This window comes from Zootoca vivipara, chromosome Z1 (assembly GCF_965207765.1).
Source record: "Zootoca vivipara chromosome Z1, rZooViv2.hap1.1, whole genome shotgun sequence".
NCBI lineage: Eukaryota > Metazoa > Chordata > Lepidosauria > Squamata > Lacertidae > Zootoca > Zootoca vivipara.
In genome coordinates this window covers 23,862,570-23,886,697 of record NC_142583.1, presented here as the reverse complement: position 1 = coordinate 23,886,697, position 24,128 = coordinate 23,862,570, and positions in this window count along the sequence as shown.

The following is a 24,128-nucleotide window of genomic DNA, read 5'->3' as shown; positions in this document are numbered from 1 at the left end:
AGAGGGACCTCCGAACAACTTTCAGCACCCTTATAACAAATCACAGCTCCCATTCTTATTTCAAGTGGGATGGTAGCTCTTTAAACATATGGCGTAATGTGGCCTCAGACAACATGGCATTTGCTGCACATGAAAATGGGCGATGAATCCTGATGTTTGTTTCTCTCCTGATAAAGAGAAGGCTGCAGCTGGATGCCTGAAAAAAATGCTTTCTATGGAAATAATTAGCTCTTACATTAAGTGTTCTTGGCACACAATAGCCCAAGAACTTGAATTAAGTGGTACATTGATTCCCTCACTCTCCTGAGGGTGACCATGGCATTTTTCTTCTGCCTATCTGGCAAGCAGAAATACGCAGGGTTTCCCCCCCCCCTCCTAATTATAAAACTGGCAGTGTTATCTCAATAATTTCTGAAGACACCAACATAAAATCCTATTCCACTGCCCTCCAGATACTTCTATGCCTTTGCTGAAAATCCCAGCTGAAAACCAACAAATGGTTCTCCGGGATATTTTGGTATTTCCACAGGGGGAGAAAAAACCCTGACCCTAAATATACCAGCTTTCTTGGGTCTGTGTAGATATGATTTCTTCTGTTTAAAATGTATCATGAAGTATGATTCACTGAAATTTATCTATGCCATAATAAAATCCTAACTGAGTAATTTTTATTGGATTTTAATGTTAATTGTATGTTGAGTAGACCTAAAGGATTATCGTAACTATCTTCTCCACAGCTGAATAGATATCACTGGGCTCTGAAATATATTTCAGTGCAGCCATATTTTCAACTCAATGAGACTTTTGCCTTCTTCTGAAACCTTTACACTTCTATGCTTGTTTTGTTAAGCTGTTAAAAGAAAAACCTCCCCCCAAACTAGCGCCTCTGAGCCACTGTACAGAAATGTGCTGTTTAATGTTGCTACCGCTATGCCAAAATGACTTACTCAGATAGGAAAATGTGTATCCGTGAATTTCACACATTGAAAACAAAGCTGCAGTAGAAGTGCCTTCAGGCAAAATTGGCTAACTTTAGAATATTAAACTCTCACCCATTTCTCCAGCTTCTCAGAGTTACACTTTGGGATGTCTTGCTTTGTCAGAAAGCAGCAGAATCGCTCACATCCAAAATTCCCCTGGAAACTAGATGTGTCCCTGAACATGATAGCGCTTGGTACTCGAGAGGTACTGCCATTTTCAAAGAGTAAATTCTAACTAGAGTAATGGAGAGGAGAGACTAGCTACACCTGCAGCATCAGAAAGAAAACGGGGGGAAAGGGTGAAAGGCCAACTATTATCTTATAAGAGAAGGGAAATTAAAAATGGCTATATTTTGTTTTGGAAAGTTCTAGGTCAGTCTTGCTCTGAGCCTACATAGCAAACATACCAGTGTTACATTGTTTATTCTTATTATTTCTCAGCTTTTCAACATATTGTCTGGGCTGATTTCTGGCTCATTTCTAAACAGGTAAACAGTTTAGTTCAATAAATGAGATATTGTTTTCCTCTAAAGTGTGTACCTGAGAAACACAGTGCATCTGATATTTCCAGATGAATATAGGATATGAGTAAATTAAATATCCCATTTGCTTCTCATAGTGTATTCATAGTAGGCAAACAACGAACGTTTCCAGGGAGCTAATGTGAAAGGGCCCCAAATGCAAACTATCACAACTTGGCTTTCAGATTTAAGCAATTGTTTTCCTAAATCCTTTTTCCAGCACTCCTATGAGAGCAATATGCTGAAATCCTCAAGGCTCCTTCAAATACAATCACATTCAGTCTGCAGTAGTAATATAGCAATTTGTCTCCCACAATTTAGATTCACTTTACCCAAGAGTTCCTTAAGTTTAAATGATAGATTACTTTATTAAATGACATTTTACCAACCACTTTTTTTGGGGGGGGGGTGTGCAGTTTCTTAGAACAAAAAGAAATCAGAGTATATTTCTTTTAAGAGGCTGCAATCTCGTGCATGCCTAAGTGGATGTTCGTTCCTTCGAATGAAGTGGGACTTGCTTCTGTGTAAACATTTATTCATTTATTTCAGAATGGATAATACCTGAGCAGTGTGCAGCAATAGAGTAGAGAACATAATACGGATCATAAAGGTAAAGGGTTAAGGGGCCCCTGACCATCAGGTCCAGTCGTGTCCGACTCTGGGGTTGCGGCGCTCATCTCGCTCTATAGGCCAAGGGAGCCGCGTTTGTCCACAGACAGCTTCCGGGTCATGTGGCCAGCATGACAAAGCTGCTTCTGGCGAACCAGAGCAGCGCACGGAAACACCGTTTACCTTCCCGCCAGAGCGGTCCCTATTTATCTACTTGCACTTTGATATGCTTTTGAACTGCTAGGTTGGCAGGAGCTGGGACCGAGCAACGGGAGCTCACCCCGTTGCAGGGATTCGAACCGCCGACGTTCTGATCAGCAAGCCCTAGACTCTGTGGTTTAACTCACAGTGCCACCTGGGTCCCTCTAATACAGATCATTGTTGTTGTTTAGTCGAGTCCGACTCTTCATGACCCCATGGACCATAGCACACCAGGCACTCCTGTCCTCCACTGCCTCCCGCAGCTTGGTCAAACTCATGTTTGTAGCTTCGAGAGCACTGTCCAACCATTTCATCCTCTGTCGTCCCCTTCTCCTTGTGCCCTCAATCTTTCCCAACATAATCTTAAAAACAGGATCATAAAAACGCATTATAGCAAGTTTTTCTTTCTTCTGCTTCCAGTTCCTTTGGGGGGTTACCATTTTTGTTGCACATGGTTAGAAACGGCGCCTATTTCCTTTATTTCATTTAACAAAATCTACATTCTGCTTCACTGTGAGAAGCTCTAATCTGGCCCCACTCCTTGTCACCAAGATCCTGTTTCAGTCACGCAGCCCTATCCTATGGATGTTGACTCAGAAGCAGAAGTTTGCCTCAACTAATATCCTGCTACCAGCTTGTAATTTTCCTAACAAGTATCATTACTGTTCATTTGGGAGGAAATGCAGCAAAATAGTGCAATTTGCACTTTGTTCCTGGAGGCTGATAGTAGAATTAAAGCTGAGATCTCCTCTCAGCCAGACAAAAGAGAAATGATTGCTGGAATGGCTTCTGAATTAGATCTTCTACAATGGTGGCTTGACTACCCATCAAGTTACTCAATTAAAGAGCAGCATTAATATGCTGAATGATCTTTAGCCAACCACATTGACTTTGTGGTTATATCATTTCCTTTGGGGCATCACCATTTGTGTGTTCATAAATATATTTAGAGTCAGGTAGGTAACCGTGTTGGTCAGGCGCAGTCGAAATAAATAAAAAAATTGTCCAGTAGCACCTTAGAGACCAACTAAGTTTGTTCTGGGTATAAGCTATTGTGTGCACACACAGTTCTTCAGATACACTGAAACAGAAGTCACCAGGCCCTTATATATAGTTATATATATTTGTTAAACTTTCTTTTTTGGGGGGGGGGAAGCTGCTACATAGAGGTAAGCCATGGAGTGTATTATGGAATGACAAACGTATTAAAAATAGTAGAAAACAAAATTATTGGGCTGAGCAGAAAACTCTTACGATACTCTGCTCAAAAGTAACACATTCAAAGCATCTGAAAAAGACATTAAAATACTCACTCCACACCCTGAACTTTCATGTCATTTCAGTGCTTTTTGATTGGTGCCTTTTTGTTCATACCTTTGCTGTTTCTCATGCAATTGACCTCCTTCCTCACCCATATTCGTTTCTCCCCTTCTCCATGTCCTCCCCTCTCAAGAGCTGAGGATTTCCCTGGTTGTCCTGGTCTTATTTCTCAGAAAGTGGGTGGTGATGGTGTATAATGGTGCATTTTTCTTATACCCAAAGATACAGAGAGCCTCAGAAGCAGGGGTAGACAACCTAAGGCCCATGGGCCACAAGCGGCCCACAGGGGTCATTGAACCAGCCCACATGCCACCCCTGAACCGAGCCGCCCACTCGGTGAGTCCCTGCGCACTGTGCTAAACTGGTGCAGCGTGGTGCGAGGACTCGCTTCCGCGGCACCAGAAACTGCGTCTACGCAGATGCCAGAAATTGCGTGCGCACGTGCGATCCGGCCCACGGAGGGATCTCCACTGGAGTGAACCGGCCCAGGCAAGGTAAACCTTGCCAACCCCTGCTCAGAAGCTTAGAGAGGTCCCAATCCGCCTCAAGAAACCTTGTTAAGAGCATGCTCTGACTAGGAAATATGACAAACATCCCCAAATCAACCTGACTCCCCTCATAATTCACAGCCCTGGTAGATATGCTTTACCATGATAACCTCATAAGAGATTGGTTAAAGAAGTCAGAATCGACCGATAGTCAGAAACAAAAAACATTTCTCAATACAAAAATTTCTGACTATCGGTCGAATGAAGTATATTGAGTATAAGTCAGAATCATGGGTCAAGGTTCTGCATTCCCATTTCATTTTTTTAAGTGCCAGATTCCCATTGCCTTGAGGCCTAGTTTCTTGATCTTAAAATGTGCTTCTGTCTTTGCAATGGTATTATTTTCTATACTGCTACATAGGCTTTGATCATTGCTCTGCTGCCACCCTTACAACTTCAACAGAACCACTAGCAAATGGTTTTAAATATAAGTAGATGAAAATCGATGTCACAGACATTAGGCTGGTGTATAGGAAAAGACAACAGATAATACTAAGTCAAGGAAAACTAGAAGTCTTTGTTATCCATGCTGTTTTATATACTGTGTTTACTTTCGAGGAAACTCCCCCAACTCCTATGATTGTGAACTGTAAAACAGATGGACAGAGGAACCCAAACATTATGATATGAAGTTGCTTTCTCCAGCCCCGTCTATCTACATATATGGCACAGATTGGTAGCAGAAGGGAGGAAAAAGCCGCTAAAAATTGGTCTATTTTGATCTCCAGAACTACAGTTTAATCATATCCACAAATGAAACAGTCATATTTCATTTATTCTGTGTTGTTCTGAGAAAAACCTGGAGTCCCAACCAGAATCTACATGGCTGGACTTGAATCTGACTTAGGAACTTTATAACTAACTAGGATGCCAGGATGTTTTATGTCCTTTTATAGTAATATGATGCTGATTTGAAATGTTGGGTAGTCTTATGGGGTTCTGGAATTCTTTGGTTGTCAACATTTGCCTGAAGAATCTGGAGTTTGCTCCAATACATGTTAGCGTCAACACACCAGTATCGCAGCCTTTCCACACTTTCCATCTATACTTGTTGTTTGATACAATGTTTTTAACAGTAAATTTGTAGCTGATTGTCTGCACTTTCAGTCACATGTCACTGTCATTAGAGGATGAGTGTGTGGCTGTAAGTCCTTACGTACCCTCATGTTCCTCCAGCCAGCATGCTCTGGAGTTATAAGACTTTTCGTGGCTTTTAATGCCTAGTATTACAAAATTCTAAGTTTGTGGGAGTATGGGAGTTTAGAAGAGGAACTATATGTCTGACTGAGCTATGTCAAACTTGGTTATTATGATGAGAGTTTGTCTGCAGGTAGAGACTGGGCAGTAATTTAACCCAATACCATCATCCCTTGCTGACACATCTCTCCTCTGAACTCCTCTGAACATCTCTCAAACTGACAGCTCACACTAGTCAGGTGGAAGTGGCCCAAAACAGACCATCTCCCAAACCATGCCCACTAACACCAAGCCCTTCCACACAGAAACCAAGACAATGCTAGTACATATGCCACACAAATGAAAATATCAAGAATCCATTCTGGATCTTTCATAAAAGTCAGCTTTTTTGAGGCAGGGAAAAAAGTTTTTTGATTAGTACATTATTCTGAAATACTAGCTGAATAATGATGTCACATGGCAGAATACCCCTCCCCAACCCCCAGCAACTGCACCACTATAAATGATAAGTGCATGAAGGCCCCCAAATATCAATAACAATCATTTACATTTGAATTAATGCTTCATGACTAATTAGTGCTAGGAAGTGTAATTTTGGGTATGGCTGCAAGATATTTTGTGGAGATATTTTTTGAAGTCCCCTTTCATTAGTAGGAGAAATTTCAACTTTAGTCAAGATCTTCATTGACTCCTGCTCTGCCTGTCTCCCATAATGCTGAAGTAGTGAGGGAATTAGATATTAGAAAGGGAATTAGAAATGCAATGAATTACTTGTATTCATAAGGAACTAACACAGTACTGTAGATTTGAGAATTGAGAATGGTGACACTTCTTACAATAACCGCTCTTGCATTCTGACTTTACCTCTATAAAGCCAGAATATTAATTCTTAATTGTCAACTTCACAGAAGAATTTTCTCTGCATCGGAAAATTCCAGCATCACTCCCTCTGACTCAACAGGAAATACAGTAATGATTACTTTCTGTCTCTAATACCAAACACAGCCTGGTGAGTGACAAGCCAGTGCTAAAGTAATGTAGGCCCCCAAAGAGAATACAATGTGGGGCTGCATTGCGAATCTCATGGTCTCGTTACACTTCAGCCAATAGCTGATCTGAGGAAGAGATGGCAGAAGTGCCAACATGGACACAGGATAACTTGAGTTCAAGAACTTTGACTCTGCTATCCCTCCTTCTGGTTTCTGTTCCCCCCGAAAGCTGCCTTGTGGAAATACTTTCCTTTCCAAAGTGATATTATATTTCCTTTAGTCTAAACACACACACACACACACACACACACACACACGGTAATGCTGCATCTGTTCTCACAGTGGCCAATCGGATGCCAGTCAGGTAGGCTAACAGCAGGATCTAACTGCAACAGTGTAGAATTTTCTTATTTTGCATTATGAAGAACATCCATCTTTGGGGGTTACACAGATTTGCAGTAGCTGTCCCTTAACCAGCTTAATGATGATTAGGTCGATGGAAGTGTGCTGGATTAGTGCATTTTCGACTGCAAATGTATTGACTTAAGTTCATTAACAAGTTGAACATTTAAATTAAAACACAACATATTCCTCAGTAAGGCACAGGGGGGCAGTGTTTAATAAACTCAAACTTGACTGACTGTTTCCAATTGCGATGCTAGTTCTTGCATTAAGAGAAAACCAGCGGCAGGCACAGAAGATCTATCAAAATGTGTCATTGCATATATCAGCTCAGTGGCATAGGGAGTGAGTTAACAAGACAAAGGAAGGCTTAAAAGCTTGGTAGATTAACCCTGCAGAAATCCTTTCCTAGATACCTAACCCAGTGGATGATGCCATAGTAACAGCTTGTTGCATGCCACCCCAATCTCCAAGCGCTGTGAAGTTCCAGGCGTTCCAGGCACTTCCCCTGGGTTTGTGTTTCCTTTTGAAAATGAGGCAAAGCAGAGACTGCGGTGTCTTTATGATACATGGTTTGCTTACATATATATATATATATATATATATATATATATATATATATATATACACACACACACGTACCCTGCTCCCAGGGGCAGGGCAAGCCACCTGCGGGGGCGGGGCAAGCTGGGGCAGGATGCTCCATGGGGCCTCCAAGGAGTCTGCCTGTCTCCTCCCACTCAGCCACCCTACAGCTGAGGGGGAGGTGGCGGGCGAACTGTTTGGGCAGCACGGAGCCTGCGCGTGCAGCTGTAGGCACTCGTCTTCCAGGCAGAATGAAAGGTGCACCCACCAATCCTGCTTCCTTCCTCTCCCCTTCCCGCCCCCCCTCCATTGTTTGCTCACCTGCCTCCTTCCTCTCCTCTCCTCTCCTCTCCTCTCCTCTCCTCTCCTCTCCTCTCCCTCCCTGCCTCCTCCAGCTGGGAGCAATGGCACACCGCCCGTTTGCGGGCTGGCAGCACGCCGAATGTCACCCCCCTCAGGGATGACACCCAGGGCAAACCGCCCGTACTGCACCCCCCTTCTGTCAGCATTTCACTCCTCCGTTGTTGGATGTGTGATTGTTACATCACATGTCAGTGTTTACTTTCTAGGCTTGGAAAGTGTGAGAACAGAAGCCAGTCTTATCTCTTCCGCTGTACTGTACTTTTGTACATCTCTCTCTCTCTCTCTCTCTCTCTCTCTCTCTCTCTCTCTCTCTCTCTCTCTCTCTCTAGTAGAAGATGTGAGAGGACACCATGATTGCTTTGTCCTGCTTGATAAATACTTAGAATGCACACACTCACGCTCCATGATCGTTTCTGCTATACTCTGCTAATTGAGCGTGCACATTTTGATATGTGTCGCTGGTGCGCACCGGGACTGATTTGTGAACGTCCCATGCTGCGCTTCATCAGGAAGACGCCACTCCATATGGCCACCATGTCTAAACCACTTCTGGTGCAACAGGACAAAGCTACATTCTTGGATTCAAGCAGAAATCAAACATTGTGCTCTGCCTCTCTGGTCTTCCAGTCTGTAGCTTTACTTCTAGGTCACATTACCAACTTTCAACTATAAGATCTGGCTTTTGTCCTTCTCACTCTCTGCAGGAGGGAGTTGAAGAAGGGGCCCCACCCCACACATTTGCTGTCTCACACAGAGCCCCCTTTCCTTTGCTTATGTAATGATCCATTACCTTTCCTTTGTTTTCTGTTAATGGGCCGTCACCATTCCTTTGTAACAACAACAACAACAACATTTGTATACCATCTTTCATCTGTATATCTTAGCATGGTTCACAGCTTGAAAATAAAACCACAAAATACATAATGAAAAAAGAACAAGAAAACAAAACAATAACTCCTCCTCTCACTCTCTCCCTCCCTCCCCAAAACACATTTAAAATGGCCCATCACCCAGGCAATTTACCTGAACACAGGAAACTAGGCCTAGCTTATATTTTAACACTTGCTGGGTTCAGAGGTTAGAATGGGTCTGGCACCTACAAACTCATATCAAGCTGAAAACTATGCTACACTTTTTTTTATATGCTAAAAAGGTAACTATAATTAGTGATTCTCATCCATGCCCATATTCCTATAAATAGACATAGAAAAGTACTTCTAATAAGAAGGGAATGTGACTGGTCTCAAGACTAAAGTGATGAAAGGATAAGAGCTACTCTCCAAATATATTACCAGCATTACACTTTTGAGATCAAATGTCAAGGCAGATTAAACCACTACAGAGGTAGACTGAATATTCTCTGCTTTCTATTTTCCAAATGAAAATATCATTGTTTGAGCCAGGGTTTCCCAAACCTGGATCTCCAACTGTTTTTTGGAATACATTTTCCATCATCCCTAAACACTGGTCCTGCTAGCTAGGGATGGTGGGAGTTGTAGTCCAACAACAGCTGGAGTTTCCCAAAACTGGGAAACTCTCGTCTAAGCTTATCCAGTGCCAACTACCATCCACCCCTTATTTTGAAACCCCCGGCTTCAGAGGAGGAGAGTCTGCTGGACCAGGTTAGTGGCCCAGCTAGCCTCAGCATCCTGTTCTCATTGTGGCCAACCAGATGCTTGTGAGAACCTTGAAACAGCACTCTCTCTGCTGGCAATTACCAGCTACTAGAACTAGGAGGTGTGCTCCCTCCAACAGTGAAAGTGGGACTGAGGTGATCAGTGGCTATTAACCCTGATGGCTATATTCTGGCACCACTATCGGAGGCAGTATGATTCTGAATACTAGTTGCAGAAAACCGCAGGAAGGGCGTGTGCTGTTTGTGGCATCAAATTAAATACTCTGTTATAATTTTGATAATGACGTGTGTGTGTGTGTGTGTGTGTGTGTGTAATTAAACACAGGGACTGGACATCGGAGGAGGAATGGTGGAGACAGCCCCCCTCCTTCTCCCAAACCTTCCTGAGAAGAGGAGGGTAGTATAGATTTTCAACGCTGGTTTGCAGAAGGTCATAACTCTGAGACAGAAGAAGGAAAAAGCTGGGAGGTAATGGAAGGGGGGGAGCAGCAGAGCTGGAGCAGCTGGCTGACACGTTATCATTAGAAAGCATTCCTGACCCTTCTCCTAGGAACCAGTGTGCTTTGAGAGAGTAGAACAGGAAGCAGAAAACGAAAGTGATTTGAGCTTTTTAAGATGGCGCTGCTTCGACGCAACAGGGAGCTCCAGACTAAGAAGATTTATGGGGAGGCTGGACTGATTAACCCACACAGGAGAAAGAACATTTGTGAAACCTTGTTTGATATTTATCTCAGCAGCTGGGAAACAATCGGTTGAAAGTGGAAAACATCTATGTGACTGTAAGGGGAAGATCTGGATTATTATGAACTTGGAGGACGATTTGAACTTTAGAAAAAAGACGGCAGTGGACGGTTGCGAGGAATCCCCAATTTCTTGAAGCATGGGAACCCAAATAAAAAATTCTTTAGATGATTTGGCATAACATTCGGTTTGATTGATATATATATGTGTATAATTTGAAATAATGAATGTGATATAATTGGTTTTAATTGGAAAATTAATAAAATATATATATTTTTTTAAAAAAAGAGAGAGTAGAACAGGAAGCTCAGAGATTTTAATGTCAATTTGAATCACAACAAATGTGCAGTTGCCAAAGAAGGTGTTTTGTATGGACAAAATTTTGAAAATAATGGATCAGTGGGGGGAGGGGGGGCTTGTGTGCTTTGCTCCGGAATCAGGATTACAGTGGTACCTTGAGTTACAAATGCCTCAGGTTACAAACGCTTCAGGTTACACACTCCGCTAACCTGGAAGAGTTACCTCGAGTTGAGAACTTTGCCCCAGGATGAGAATGGAAATCATGTCCCAGCGGTGTAGCGGCAGCAAGAGGCCTCATTAGCGAAAGCACACCTCTAGTTAAGAACAGTTTCAGGTTAAGAATGGACCTCCGGAACGAATTAAGTTCATAACTAGAGGTACCACTGTGTAGCAGACTTGCCAAAAAAAGGTTTGGTGAGATGAATGGAAATGAAACCTTGTAAAGTTGACCTGAAAAGTGAAATAGCCCAGGTGGGGCCTGGTAACTTGGGAAGGTGTGTGATGCCTCAACTGGAGGAGGCCTCAGGTGAGAGTCAGAGGCTTCGTAAAGCCTTGTAAATTCCAGAGTATATAACAGGAAGGCCTGCGTCCTGGCGAGGCCTGCGCCCTGGCTGCCCACCTGACAGGCAGCTTGATAGAAGTCACATCCATAGTATGCTTGAAATAAGCGCTGGCTGTTTTCAGGTAGTGAAAGGAGAACATCCAAATGGGATAAACAGCCTTGTGGTTAACTGGTTGTAACTTGGTTTCACAAAGCACTGCCTAGCTTGAATGGTTAAGCCCAGTCAGTGTCACAGAAAATGTTCCAGAATCTTGGTAACCACCTGATTTATTGTAACAATGAGCTGAACATCAAAAGGTTTTCAGTGTTCTTTAAGATTTAATTTCGTCAGCAGTTTATGCTTCCCTACACCAATCATGTTGAAAAGGTGTCTAGACAAGTTATCAGCAACTACGAGGGTGTGCCAGGTACATGCTCTGCCTAACAATTGTGTCAAAATCATTACACGGAAGGAGCCAACAATTTGGTGGCGCTCAGCGGAACTCATCAAGATTATTACGAGGACGAGTTTTTCTTCATGATCAAATGTGATCAAACGTGCAAAAGAACCCAATGAGTACCAATAGGACTTCATGCCATGGTGTCTCACTTGGTTAAGGCTCTTGCTCCTTAGCACTAGTTGCCTAGCGCAAGCCATATTCACGTCAAAGGCTCTCACACTGAATTGATGTATGAGCTGTGCCACACCAATTGGCCCTGCCTCTGATGTCTCAAGGGCTGATCTGCTCTTCCCATTGATGTCCACGTGTATAGGGCAAATATCTGCAGCAAGGAGGCCTTTGTGTTCAGCTGCATATGCAAAGTCATACAAGTGATTTGGAACCTTTCTCTGACATATTTCTGCCTGGGCCTTAAGATCTTCATCTGCGCAGTGGGGTAATATGGGTCACTACCATGAAGAGAGCCTTTTCAGTGGTGATGCCCCATCCATGGAATGCCTTCTCCAGAGATCCTCCTATGGCACCTGTCTTTTACTTGCCAGGTTAAAATCCTTCTGTTCCCTCAGGTATATTGATTGTATCCTCTGCCCCATATTGAAAACCTCCCCATCCCTAAACTTCTCAGTAATCGAGTACAGGATTTCAGCCTAAGTGTAACAATTCATGGAGGACTCTTGCTACCCTAAATCAAGAGTTATCATGCTTCATTACTACTATCACTGTAAGGTTATTTATTTGTCTAGCTAGTGGTGCACCTGTTTTCTACAATTTACATGCATAGCAGATGGGATAGTGGAAATCTAAAATTTTCCTTCCATCCCTACTGTGGGATTAAAAACAACAACATTTTTTGATAGATAAATGTTCTACTTACATACTTAGCAAAGATTTTAGTGAATTTCTCATTATTCCTTTGGCAAAAGGATAGTAATGATGCAGCGAAAGGTAATGGGTAGGTAGCAGCTGCCAGAACGTTGCAAGATACAAATAACTCTCTATGCATAAGCAATGCCATGGAGATGGAAATGAAGGGAGCAGGAGAAGTACACATTTCCATTTTGTTCTCCAAAAGCAAAAAAATAATAATCAAAAAATCAAGCTTAAAACAAGATGTTCTTCTGCCTGAGGCTGAGCCACTGCCTCCTCCCTCCTGCTCCTTTTCTTTGTTTTGTCCTGCTGCAACAGCGTAGGCATACCGAATCTTTGTAGGCCTCATACCCGTCAATGTCTTGCTCTGATGAGGGACCACAGAAAACATAGGGTCCTTTGAGAGTAGGGCATTGTGGGCAAGGTTGCCCCCCAAGAGTGCTTGATTTGCTGCTGATTTGCCACAGTGGTTTTTTTAAAAAAGCTATTTAAACTTTAATAGCAGTAACATAAAGGTAAAGATACCCCTGATCATTAGGTGCAGTCGCGAACGACTCTAGGGTTGTGGTGCTCATCTCGCTTTACTGGCCGAGGGAGCCGACATTTGTCTGCAGACAGCTTCCGGGTCATGTGGCCAGCATGTCTAAGCCGATTCTGATGAAACAGAGCAGCGCATGGAAACACCGTTTACCTTTACCTTTCCACCGGAGTGGTACCTATTTATCTACTTGCACTTGACGTGCTTTTGAACTGCTAGGTGGGCAGGAGCTGGGACCGAAAAATGGGAGCTCACCCCATCGCAGGGATTCGAACTGTCGACCTTCTGAACCGCATGCCCTAGGCTTTGTGGTTTAGACCACAGCGCCACCCATGTCCCTAGCAGTAACGTACCTGAATGTAAAATGCAATGTTGTACTTCTAAAGTTAGCTTTTGAAATGTTTGCCATTTTTTGAGCTCCACTGCATCTTTTTCACCCTACACTCTTACTCTTGCGAGGAAAGCTTTTGTTAGATTTTAGGTCATGAAGCTTCATAGAGGGGTTCCAGCACCTTCGAGCTGAAGCTGAAAAAGAGTGTGTGTCTGTGTGGGGGGGAGAAAACATTGGAGGCAACAAGACCCCCACTCCTGCATCTGGCTGCTTCTGGTTAAGAGCTCTTGCACACATTAGGGACGAGGAGTTCCTCAATCTGAGCCAGAAAAATGTATTATTTAACAATCTGCCTCTAACTTTGGGAATTTGTAGGACAGCCTGTTGTACTCCTTTTCCTTCATTTGCTATAGGGAATCTCAAATTCTTTAGCATGGAGTGCTAGGACGGCCATGAAATGCACCTGTAATGTTATATATGCCTCTGGTGCCATACGTAGATTAATCATATACAGTGGTACCTTGGTTCTCAAACGCATTGGTTCTCAAATGCCAAAAACCCGGAAGCGTTCCGGTTTTTGAACATATTTCGGAAGCTGAACATCAAAACTGGATAAATTCATATTGATAAGAATGTTTTGCGAAACTGCTCTGGTATAAATCAGTGGTTCTGAAAGGGTGTGGTATGCCACACTGGTGTCGTGTGGCAGGTTAGGATGGTAAATTTGGTGGGAAGATTCAAGGACAAGCAACATTATATTCTGGGAATGATTCTTATGTAGCTGCATTGTTTTATACTTTCTGGATTTCCCACAATCATATTATGTGTTCTATGTTATAGTACTTGTGTTCTATGTTATAAATCAAGCACTGTTAGAAGTTGTTTCTTTTTGTTTTCCAAAGTATTTCTTATCAATTAAAAAAATATATGGTGTGGCGTGAGCAAATTTTTATTCAGGCCCAGAGAAAAAAGTTTGAGAACCATTGGAATGGAGTTTATTATCTATTTCTTTTTGCTTTGCAAACAAGACTGACTCTCAAAGTGGCTTACAATCAAATCAACATATATCAATAGCACATTTAATACAATTAAAATTCAATTACGTAGGGCATCAAATTCAAATAAATCTTCATTCTTTGGTACTAAATTCAAATGTAAACCTTTCTCTCACAGAGATTTATTCTTATTTTTGCAAAAGACAGACTTCGGTAGACCATTCTAAACCCTAAAAAACTTTTAAAGATTATTGTTTTAAGCAATATTTATCCCAAAGGATATAATTGACTTTGTAAGTTAGCTCCCGGCACTTTATTCATTATTAAATGTTAAGTGACATCTTCAAATGTAATACACTCACTGTTTCTGCAAAAATCTAGCTATAGTAAATTTCTTCCCAAAGGCAAAAATTAGTCAAAACTCAAAAATTAAAGAAATGTTTTTTTGAGTTTTGACTAATTTTTGCCTTTGGGAAGAAATTTACTATAGCTAGATTTTTGAAGAAACAGTGAGTGTATTACAGGGCCATGTTTTTTTAAATAGAGTTGTTCAGGAATGGACAGTCGACAAAAACACAAACATCTTCATTTTAATTTTCAGCCTGATATTTTATAGTTACAGCTAGGGCTGACATTTTCGTACTGTATGGATTTTCTCCATCATATCCTCATCACTCATAATGACTTTGAAATCATTTAAATTACCTTAAAGTCTGATTCATTCTCCTTTCTCCTACTCAGGCCTTCATCCTCTCAGGCTTATAGCAGAGTTGCACTGGAAGGTAATTAAATATCCTTCCATGATTTTTATTTTTCATTTTTAACAGAAGCTAGCTACAAAATAAGAAGAATGACCTGAAAACCGAGCATTTGCTCTCAAGATCTGCATGAGCTCAGCCTCTTGCAGAACTGCACACAACTATCCTCTTAAGGGCCCAATGTGGCTACATCTGCAGATAAACCATTGTTTTTTCTAGACATAGCCTAGTTACATATGCTTCCAGACAGGGCCGGTGATAGGTGGGGGTTTTTTTTGCGCCCTAGGCGAGATCACCTTCTGGTGCCCCCCCAAAAAAATTTCCCAGAGTTTTTTAGAAAACCTTTTTTAGAAAAAATAAAAGTGGAATAAAAAATAAAAAATAAAATAAAATAATAATAATAATAATAATAATAAATACATAAATAGAAATAAAAATATATTTCCTTGGTTGTTGGTGAGGGGAAGGGGTAAAAAGCAGTCTCTTTACCTTGTCATGCAGCCTTCCCTATTTCTGGTGCGGCCTTCCCCTGCTTCCTCTGGGACCCGATCTAGCTACTGGAGGGGTAGGCCCGGCTCGAGCAAGCAAGCAAGCGGAGAGGGCGCCTCATTGGTAGCTGCGGAGCAAGCAGCGGAGGCGGCAGTGTGCGTGCCAAGCGGAGGAAAGGAAAGCGGAGCCAGCTGCTGCCATGCCTTGCCGGTGGCCGGGCGCAGAGCGCTTCCTGCTGCTGGAACACGGTGTGTCACTGCCGGGTGGCGCTGTCGGGGCAAGCAGCAGCTTCAAGGAAGTGGACGCGCTGGTGGCCAAGCTGGGTGAGGTGCTGCAGCTGAGCGCCCAGTGCCGCCCGCCCCTCGCCTGCCCCCAAGCGCCAAGGCCATGACCGGGCGGCCCCTTACTCATCCCCGAGGGGGCTCGGCCCCTCTTCTTTGCTGGCTCCCTTGGCCTCAGGTGGCCAGGTGCCCTGGCGCATTGCGCCACCACCCAGTCCAGCCTTAGACATGGCCCTGGGCGCGTGAAAGAAAAGTAGCGGCACCGGGCAGCGGCAGGTGGCAGTGGGGTGGGGGCAGGCTGGCCAGCACCCCCTCCATTTTGGCGCCCTAGGCAACTGCCTAGTTCATCTTAATGGACGCACCAGCCCTGCTTCCAGATCAGACCTTGGTCTTTGAATGGGAAGCTGTATAATGTAAGTCGTACCTACCTGGTCCATCACTGTCTTGCAACTGCCAGTAAATATATGCCTTGGTTTCAGGCTAATGGCTCCTGAATTTCCTTGTCAAGTCCAATCCACAGCCTTGCAGATACTCAAGTTTGGCTTAGAAATGCCAATTACTAATCTAGTTGGTGAATCTAGGTAGAGAAACTTGGAGGACAATATATGCACTAGGTTAGAAAACCTTAGATGGACAATATATGCACTTTGAGGCAATGTTTTGCAATGAAGTCAGATCCAGATATATTGGTGTCTACCCATCTTTCATCTAGAGTCCCACCTGTGAAATCAAGAGGAAAATTTAGATGCTGGACAAGTTTGAAATGCCTAGTTCTAGCTCAGGGGTTTGCAGCAGACTGTGGAGGCAATTTAGCAGGCAATTCACCCTTCCCTACACACTAAGAGAAACATGAGAAACCTATTGTCTTGTTAGGGCAGATCATTGTCAATGCATTCCACTGTTATATGGCATGGCCTTTAGATGCCTGTTTCCCATGCCCTGTTTGTGAGTCTCCCCAAATCATCTGGCTGCCCGTGGTTGGAATCAGAATCTGAGCTAGATGGGCCCTTGGCCCAAACCATCAGGGCTCTACTTGTGTTCAATTTTCAATTAAGAGGCAAAGGAGCAAGGTGTCACTTAAACAAGAGATTTGTTTATTTTCATTTTTTTTGTTGCTTGCTATAAAAATTGTCTCAAACTGACAAAAAAAGAGAGAGCATGCAATACCGAATTTGAAATAAATCAGAAGATAAAAGAACACAACTAACTACAAGTGCTTGTTCTGCAGTTATTTAACAGGGACACATCCTATTCCACCTGACTAAAAGATAAACAATAATTAAAAGCAAAATGTGTGGGTGAGCAGGAATTTCTTTGCCCGGTATCTAAAGGCTGATGATGGTGGTGCTGGGTGCACCTCTCTAATGAGAACATTCTGCAGTTGGGAGCCACCACTGAGAAGGCCCTATCTCATGTGGTCACCCTCTGCACATAGCTGCCAAGTTCTCCCTTTTTTTAAGGGAAATTCCCTTATGCTGAATAGGCTTCCTCGCGAGAAAAGGGAAAACTTGGCAGCTATGCCCTCTGCACCCTCCCTCAGAGGGGGAAAAGAAGTAGTTCCTCAGATGCCAAATGCAGGCTCTGGGTAGGTTCACGCAGGCAGAGGTGCTCCCTCAGGTATTTGGGTCCAGAGCCACATAAGGATTTGTAACTCAAAATCAGTACTTTGAATTGAGCCCTGAAACTAATTGGCAGCCAATGTAGTCAGGCCAGGAGTGACAATAGGAGTATAGCATCTAGATCAAGGGAAGTAATAGTACCACTGTATTCTGCTCTGGTCAGACCTCACCTGGAGTACTGTGTCCAGTTCTGGGCACCACAGTTCAAGAAGGATACTGATAAGCTGGAACGTGTCCAGAAGAGGGCAACCAAAATGGTCAAAGGCCTGGAAACGATGCCTTATGAGGAACGGCTTAGGGAGCTGGGTATGTTTAGCCTGGAGAAGAGAAGGTTAAGGGGTGATATGATAACCATGTTCAAATATATAAAAGGATGTCATATAGAGGAGGGAGAAAGGTTGTTTTCTGCTGCTCCAGAGAAGCGGACACGGAGCAACGGATTCAAACTACAAGAAAGAAAATTCCACCTAAACATTAGGAAGAACTTCCTGACAGTAAGAGCTGTTCGGCAGTGGAATTTGCTGCCAAGGAGTGTGGTGGAGTCTCCTTCTTTGGAGGTCTTTAAGCAGAGGCTTGACAGCCATCTGTCAGGAATGCTTTGATGGTGTTTCCTGCTTGGCAGGGGGTTGGACTGGATGGCCCTTGTGGTCTCTTCCAACTATGATTCTATGATTCTATGAATGGATCAGACCTCCTAGTTCCTGTCAACAACCTGGCCAAATAATTCTGTACTAGCTGAACTGTCTTCAAACACAGACTCTCAAATAACACATTGCAATAATCTAACCTAGAGGTTAGCAAATAAATAATAATAATAATAATAATAATAATAATAATAATAATAATATTTATAACCTGCCATCTGGCTGGGTTTCCCCAGCCACTCTGGGCAGCTTCCAACAAAATATTAAAAATACAATAAAACATCAGACATTAAAAACTTCTCTAAACAAGGCTGCCTTCAGATGTCTTCTAAAAGTCAGAGAGTTGTTGATTTCCTTGACATCTGATGGGAGGGTGTTCCGCAGGGCGGGCTCTCTGTAGACAAGCTAGGTTCTCTGCCCAATCAAGTTGAACTGGGCCACCAGCCAAAGCTGATGGAAGGTACTCCGTGCCACCAGTGCTACTTTTCTAGAAAAGAAGGTGCCAGATTGCACCATGAACTTCTCCCTTGTTCTCTTAGAATGGCAATGGCGCCCACCTGAGAGGTGGAGGAGCTGGGCTTCCGTGAACTCTGGCTGAAAAAAAGCCCTGAGTGCCAGTAAGGCCACTTGTGCCTCCAATGACAATAGTGGATCCAGAAGTATCCCAAACTGTGCACCTGCTCCTTTAATTAAACAGCAGCATCTAATTAGCATATATTAATCATGCAAGCAGATGCAAGTAGGCTCATGCCACAATATATTAGCTTCTTGCTCAATGGGCCAATACTTTCTTTCTGCTGAAGACCAACATCATTCCTTTCTGAGAATTATCCTTCAGAAAGATCTCTGACAGCAGAGACTGAAAATATTCAACTGTCATGGCTGGGCATAATGCGTACAGCAAGCAAAGCTGACCCAAGCCCGCCAAAGCAAATAATTCTCATGGACCTTCAACACCACTTACAGGAATCAATATGTTTGTACAAGCAGCCTGACAAGATTGCTGAGCAGTTTTCCAATCTATAACGGACGAGCCAGGTACTTGACAGAACAGTCATCCTTGCCCGCACCAGGATTTTCAGACATTTCATTGTCCATCTTCCACAGAGAAGAATGCAATGCACTGCTCTCATTTTGAAACTGTAGTCAATTGGGCAAACTTATGCATGCTGAACACATCTCTCCAGAGATACAAAGAAATGTGGCTGCTCTTGCTTGATCTTAAGTAGGTAGGAATAATCCCAGTGGCATTTTTATATTAGGAAACCCCATTATTTCAACATGCCTTTGATTACAGTGCGGAAGCTAACAATCTGTATAATTCTTCCACTGAAATGGGTAGGAGTTAAAAGTACTTAACAGTGTTCAGTGCCGGCATTATTCAAATGAAGCTACCTTACACCGAGATAGAGCTGAGCCACACGGTGCATTTAAAGGACACATCTGAATTACACGCCTTCACCAAAAGAATCTTGGAATTTCGTTTAACGGTGCTGGGTATTTGTGAGCCACAAACTACAGCTCCTAGGATTCCTTAGGATAAACCATGTGCTTTAAATGTGTGAAATGTGCTTTACGTGTATAGTGCAGATGTGACATTGGTCTGCTTAGGCAAGTATTTATACTCTCTCAGCCGGCCGAGAGAGAGGGATGCTGCGCCTGAAAACAAAGTAAAGGAAAAGCTCCGCCTGCCCTGCCCTTTGGCCAAGCCAAGCCGCGCCCTGCCGAAGGAGGGTGGGTGCAAGGGGACCTTCCTCCTCTTTGCAGCCCAAGCCAGGCGGGCAAAGGGCTTGCAAAGTCGTAGGCACGAGGAGCCTTGTTTCAATGCTTCCGGTTGCAAAAACCCACATTTGCCATGAGGAAGAAGCGTGGGGAGCACAGCGTTGTTTGGCCCACCCCTCTCCCTCTGCAAAGGAGATGATGGAAGAGGCACGCTCTGTGTTTCTCCTCCTTTGTCCGTGCCGCTTCTTGCTTTTCTCCCTCCCCAAAGCGGAACAGGATGTGGGCCGAACTCAGCCCAGCCCAGCAACAAAGCCATTGCATGAGATCCAGAGGGCTGTGAGAGTACTTTTTTTTTTAAAAAAAGGAGTCGTGTCTTGTGCGCAATGCCTGAACTGACAGACACGCGGAACATTGTTTTTACACAGGTGGTGCCAAAGGTGGACAGCTGGAGCAGTGGCAGCAGGAGACACCCTGCACGGCAGGTTTGTTTTGCCACCAAGTTGGGCGACGGAGCTGCTCTCTCTCGCCCTGACTCAGGGTCCAAACAACGCCGCACCCCCTGTGCTTCTTCCTCTTCGCTCCGCCTGGACGCCGATGCCGCCGACACCACCTTCTGTGGACAGCGGATCCCAGGGCCCCAAGTTCTAAATTTTGGGAAAGAGAGGGGCGCCGGAGGGACCTTTGTGCCATGGCCCTGCCCACACATAACGTGAAATGGGTTGTTGGATGGAGGGCAAGCGGGTGTGGCTTGGTCAAAATGGCCTCACAGTCCAAATTGGGAGTGGGGCTGATGGGCTGAGTTAAGTCTGAGGGCTGGAGGTTCCACACCATTGCCTTACGTGATGCTCACACCCAGCCTAAGAGCCTTACCTGGCAATTACATTCTGAATGCACTATATCTGCTCTATCCACTGAGCCGCAGGCAGGAGAGAGGCACCTCAGACCCAGGGGCTGAATACAGCCCTTCAGGACTTTTGGTCAAGCTTTTACAACTCTCCACAGGACACAACCCTCTCTGGCCGTGCTGTGCATCCCAGGCATTTATGCTTGGCTGGAAATGTTCTTGAACTTTGCATTTCTTAGTACATCTTGATTTGATGTGTTGAGATATTCCCTATTCTGAATAATTTAAGAGGGTTCTGGAAGCTTCTCTGTGTGAGAGAGACAAGCAGAAGCTTCATGATGTTTGGGGTATATCTTCAGAGATGCTGAGTACAGCTGGTTTAAATAGTTTCTCTTATCTCTCTTCTGTCAAGGTCATGCTGACTATAAAAATAAGACCAGAGGGAGCCTGTGTTTCAATTTTCTTTCTATCTCTTTTCCTTCTGGTGTGGTGTTCTGTACATAGTATGCTTAATGTTAAGGTTTAGACCTATTACAAGTTATTGTAAGTTTAAGGTAAGTCTGCTGCAACTGGATTTCTTATGGCCAGTGCCAATCCTGAATGCATTGGATTTGTGACCATTATGCTCATTTGCCTTCAGTAGCAGTAAAGCTCTGTTGGTTGCCTCTGGTCTATTTTCTGGGAATCCTGCAACGTGTTTAAGTTTTTACTCTGCTAACTATACATTGGAATCTACTCTGGATCAATATTGAGTAGAATTTCAATGACAGGGTGTGCATGTAGAAACTGGCCTACTGTACAAGGGCAAAATGTACATTTGTTGCTCCACCAGTGTGTGGCTTTGGCCCCAGGTGGCTCCTGGAAGGTTGTTCAGATTAAGATGTAGCCCTCAAATTGGTAAATGGTTCCACACCCCTGTCTCCTAAGAAATGGGGGTTGACTAACACTGATGAAGCAATGTGCTTTCTTCACTATTTGGTCAAGTGGGCTCACCTCTGTCACTGAAAATGAATGAGGTTGTGGGTGGCAGGGTAGATAACTGGCAGAAGGAGGACGAAGTGTGTGGGTCCAGTGTTTCATGCCGTTCTTTTTTCTGCAGAGAAATCAAGTGTTGTACATGTATTTCTGAAGTAGTCCTTGGTGGAGGGAAAATTATATGCATGCTTACACGTCTGCAGCTGAAAACACAGCGAGTGCAGAAGGATGGCCTAAAAATTGGCAATGTTTATCAAAACGCAGTAAAAAATAATAATACTGTACACATTGCAGATTGCATGTAACTATGGCAACCATTTCTGTTATTATGCTAAATGCATTCTGTAGGTTGTGCCTGGCAGCAAGAAAGAGCCAATATGTGCTTTGAGGATTAATGTCTTGTATTTCCTGAGGGAGAATAGCTGGTAAAGCCTTGTGGCCTTCTTGAAGCAAGGAAGGAAATACCCTATTAATATGTAAAGAGCTTCGAATGCTTCCGGTTGTTAGTTACTGTTTATCTTTCCTAGAAGCCTGTAGCCACATTTCGGCTGGTAAAGTCTAGCACACACAATGCTTACCAACCCCTTAGCTACCTCACTGATGGGATGAGGTAATCTCTCCCTCCCCCAACCTCCCCATTCCCTCAATTCTAACTAGGCCATTGGCAGACCAACTCTACATTACAAAGATGTCTGCAAATGTGACACGAAGGCTGGCAACATTAATCCTGTGGGAATCCCTTGCAGACAATTAGAGTGTCTGGAGGCAGACAGTCAGGTTATGTGACTATAGGATAAATGAACGCTGGGAGGAGAGCAGAGAGAAGAAACACCCTGATGCACCTGTAGCAGCAAAACTGGATGCCTTCACCTGCCCTACCTGCAATAAAACATGTCTCTCCCATATCAGTCTCTACAGCCACAGCAGGCGCTGTAGCTCTCCAATGAGTTGGCTTTACCCTTGAAGGCACACTCTTCCATTGTCTCCCGAGACTGTTGGATGCTAACATTATTACAGTTATACCCAACCTTTCCTCTGAGGAGTTGAAGCACCTTGGAAGTCAAATGGAATCATTTCCGGAAGTCCGTTCGACTTCCAAAACGTTCAAAAACAAAATCATTGCTTCTGATTGGCTGCAGGAAGCTCCGAAAGGACGTCCACAAACTGGAACACTCCCGGGTTTGTGCCATTCGGGAGCCAAGATACGACTGTATGGTTCTCACCCTCTCTATTTTATCATCACAACAACCCTGTGACGTAGGTTAGGCTGAGAAAGTGACTGGCCCAAGTCTCCCAGGTCCCAATCCAACACTCTAACTGCAACACAGACTCTCCTACACTGCGCTTTTCCTCACAATTGCCATTTCTATTTCTCGTGTCAATCCCCACCTGTCACTTCTCTAGCTCTTGGGACAGTTATTGCACAGTTGCGGCTGGCGGGAGACTGCGGATGAGGCTGTGTTGCTCTCCTGGCTTCCTAATGCCCCACATATCCGATGGTTCCTGGGAGGGGATGGAGTGAGTCATCAGGGTGAGGGGCGGAGCCAATCTGACACACCCAATGCTGTGCCCAGGCTGATCTCCCTGCTGTTTTGCTCCTCCCCTTGCTGGTAACTGGTAGTGACCCGCGGTGTAGGAAAACCAGAATGGTAGCACTGCCGCCTGCTACTGCTCACCTGCAAGGCTTCATTTCCACAAGTGAAATGAGTAAAATATAATATTTGCATTTCCTTTGCAATTCTAATGAAGCACTCTGCTTCTCAGTCTACATATATAATTTCCCCCCAGGTTGTTTCACCTTATGGTGCCTATGGGGGTAGAGCGCTCCATATCCAAACTGTTCAGGTATTCTGGTAATGCTTTCATCTCCTGAGGAGGCCTGCCCATTTCTCCTTCACTTTTATGACACCCTTTCCTTCAGCTACGAATTTTTCTTTTCTCGTGAATGTATTTTGTCATTCATTAATCTATTGCTGAAACATAATCAAGAAGGGGTACCTCAGAGGGAAAGAAAACAAGAAAAGGAAAGTACAGAGGCATTATTCATTGTCAGCCTAATGTTTTTGCAGCTCAGAATGGCGTTTGGCCTGGAATGTGTCCAAACCGAAAGCATCACACATTTTTAAGTGGGGAAACAGAAGCTATCAGTTGTTCACACATCGCTAATGACCTGTGTGAAAAGAAGGCATCCCTCCAGTTATTGAAGCTGATCTGTACATATTCTTATATGCAAAACAGGAGTAGATGGGGTCCCTGTCAAAATTCCTCCCCCTCCTGGTATAAGCTTTTTCAAAAATGTTAGATTTAAATGCCCCTGTTCACTCTGCTTGCCAACCCCACCTGCCTGCCAACCCCTTTACCAACTGCTTTCCCCTCCCACTTTCCCCTCCCTTTCCTCCTCCCCCATCCCTCCCTCACAGCTCACCCCATGCCCCACACCTCACAACCTTTAAAGTTTAAACAATAGTGCTTTAAAGTGCTTCAAAGAGCAGCTTGCTAAACCACTGTGTGAAGCACCTCCCTCCCCTATTAAACCCTGCTGCTGCCACATTTACTGGGAGGTGTTTCACAGAGTAGCGTGTCAATTTATCATCTCGGTAGCAGCCTGAGCAGGGTCATAGGTCCAGTATTCCCAATATGGGAAGGATTTCTATTCAAATTATAGTAATTG